Source organism: Arvicanthis niloticus, chromosome 9 (assembly GCF_011762505.2).
Source record: "Arvicanthis niloticus isolate mArvNil1 chromosome 9, mArvNil1.pat.X, whole genome shotgun sequence".
In the NCBI taxonomy this organism is placed as follows: Eukaryota; Metazoa; Chordata; class Mammalia; order Rodentia; family Muridae; genus Arvicanthis; species Arvicanthis niloticus.
The window spans coordinates 11,744,362-11,747,105 of NC_047666.1; the positions used below are offsets into that span (position 1 = coordinate 11,744,362).

General features: G+C 40.7%; 1 non-coding gene across 1 annotated transcript; it reads right to left on the reverse strand.

The window, feature by feature from the left end:
- Positions 1–2,380: 2,380 nt before the first annotated feature.
- Positions 2,381–2,541, reverse strand: LOC117715843 (U1 spliceosomal RNA). The gene has a single exon (XR_004607646.2). It is a non-coding gene; the product is annotated as a U1 spliceosomal RNA (small nuclear RNA).
- Between the last annotated feature and the right edge of the window lie 203 nt (positions 2,542–2,744).

A 2,744-nucleotide genomic window follows, 5' to 3' on the forward strand; every position in this document is an offset into this window, starting at 1 on the left:
CTGTAGTAGAAACATGGCATGTAACAGCCATGAGGAGGTAGAAAGAGTCACGGAGGAGGACATGCTAGCAGACACAAAGTTAAATAATGATAATCAGAGAAGAGCAAATTAAAAAGATTACTAGAAAATACCTTTTAATATTTTATTTTATTTTGTGTATGGGTGGTTGCTTGCATGCATGCCTGGTGCCTGCAGAGATCATAAGAGGGCATTAGATTCCCTGGCACTGGAGTTACAGATGGTTGTGAGCTGCCATGTGGCTGCTGGGAATTGAACCTAGATTCTCTAGAAAAGCAGCCAGCCTTCTCAACCACTGAGGCATCAGCTCTAGAAAATACTCTTTTGATATTACATTAACAAAAAAATGAGACATCTGGATAATCAAATATGGCTGTGGAAGTGTGGATTTCAGAATTGTCACATACAACTAGAGGGAATGTCATTGATGTGGCCATCCTAAAGAACTAACAGTCCGGGGTTTATGGCCTAGAAATTGTCCCACGCACAAGTGGGGTTGCTTGTAAGCTCCGAGTGTTGGAAGCAATCAGGTATGCATCACCAGGGAACTAGAATGGTGACATGAGTCAGATACAGCTATAAGAAATAGCTGGAGCAGCAGTACTCCAGACATACACAGCTCAAGATGGCTAGATCTTGTCATGCTGAAAAAATGGAAGCAGACTGAACTATGTACTGAAAAGTACTTATCAAAATATATTTTTGATATTATACAAGAGCAGATATAAAAAGGATGTACATCTCACATATCAGAATAGTTGCATGTGGAGAAAGAGTACAACCGACCAATGTAAAGAAAAGTACATGAAATAAAGATTGGGTAGATAAATAAATGATGGGTGGATGGGTGGATGGATGGATGGATGGATGGATAGAATATTGATGGATGGATGGATGGGTGGGTGGGTGGAATGATTGATGGATGGATGGAATGACTGATGGATGGATGGGATGACTGATAGATGGATGGGATGATTGATGGATGGATGGAATGGCTGGTAGATGGAAGAATGGATGGACAGAATGGCTGATAGATGGAGGGATGGGTCGGTGGGTGGATGGGTACCTGAGAGTAGGTGGATGAAAGGAAGAACGATAGAATGGATGTGTTGTTCATAATGCATGCTTGATTGGGTAGATGTGTGAGTGGTAGATCAATGGATAGAAGGAAGAATGGATGGACAGATTTCTCACAACAAGAGAGGGGCCATATTTCAAGTGATGGTGAATATACCTCAACAGTGTAGGATTTCCTTAGTCCTCTGCATTGGAAGTGCCATCCAAACAATACTTCAAAGACTTGAAAATAAATTATGGATAGATTTTTTTCTTTTTTTTTATTGGATATTATATTTACATTTCAGGTTTTATCCCCTAATCCCTCTTACCCCCAAGGATAGATTTTTTTAAACCACAAAAGCATTTCTAGAGTAAACTCTGCTAAAAAACATTTTTTAATATAGGGTCTTGTTATTTTCCTCAAACTCCTTTGGAATTGTAAGTACTTCAGTGCTGGGCTGGAGAGATGGCTCAGCAATTAAGAGCAATGGCTATTCTTGGAAGATTCCTGTCTTAGTCAGGGTTTCTATTTCTGCACAAACATCATGATCAAGAAGCAAGTTGGGGAGGACAGGGTTTATTCAGCTTACACTTCCACATTGCTGTTCATCACCAAAGGAAGTCAGGACTGGAACTCAAGCAGGTCAGGAAGCAAAAGCTGATGCAGAGGCCATGGAGAGATGTTACTTACTGGCTTGCTTCCCATGGCTTACTCAGCTTGCTTTCTTATAGAATCCAGGACTACCAGCCCAGGGATGGCACCACCCACAAGGGGCCCTCCCACCTTGATCACTAATTTAGGAAATGCCTTAAAGCTGGATCTCATGGAGGCATTTCTTCAAGGGAGGCTCCTTTCTCTATGATAACTCTAGCTTCTGTCAAGTTGACACACAAAACCAGCCAGTACAATTCCTGAGTTCAATTCCCAGCACCTACATGGTGACTCACAACTATCTATAATGGGATCTGGTGCCCTCTTTTGGTATGCAGGCACACATGCAGACGAAACACCTATCTACATAAAATACATTAAGTATGTAAATCTTTTTAAAAAAGCACCACAGCACACAGTTTGCGTTTATCTCTTTTATTTATTTATTTAAATTGTTATTACATTTATTTTTTGTGTGTGTGTGTGTTAAAATCCCACAACATACATACATGTGGATTTCAGACAATATGTAGAAGTCAGTTCTCATCTTCTATCACGTGGGTCCTGGCCTTCAAACTCAGGTCATTAGGCTTGACAGCAAGCACTTTTACCCACTGAGCCATCTTGTATTTGTCCTTCCCCCATCTCCTCAGGGAGAACTTGAACAGAGTTCTCCGTTGCCATAAATTATGCAGTCAAGTGTCCCTTATTTGGGGAAACTGCAGGGGTCAGCACATCCAGACCTCAATGAATATGCTTAGCCCTGGGAAAACCACCTTCAAGATCATGATGTATTCCTGTCAGGTAAGTAAGTGTGGTATTTACCTCTTGATGAGCTTTTTATATAGCACTGAAAATATTTATTGAGTCCTATTTATACCAGACAGCACTCTAGGCACCTGAGATAAAGCCATGAGCCCAACAAAGATCTCCACCCTCAAGGCACTTATATTCAGAATAACAATAGGAGGTAGAATTAATATGTCAATTGTATAGTGTCACAGATCGTAACTAT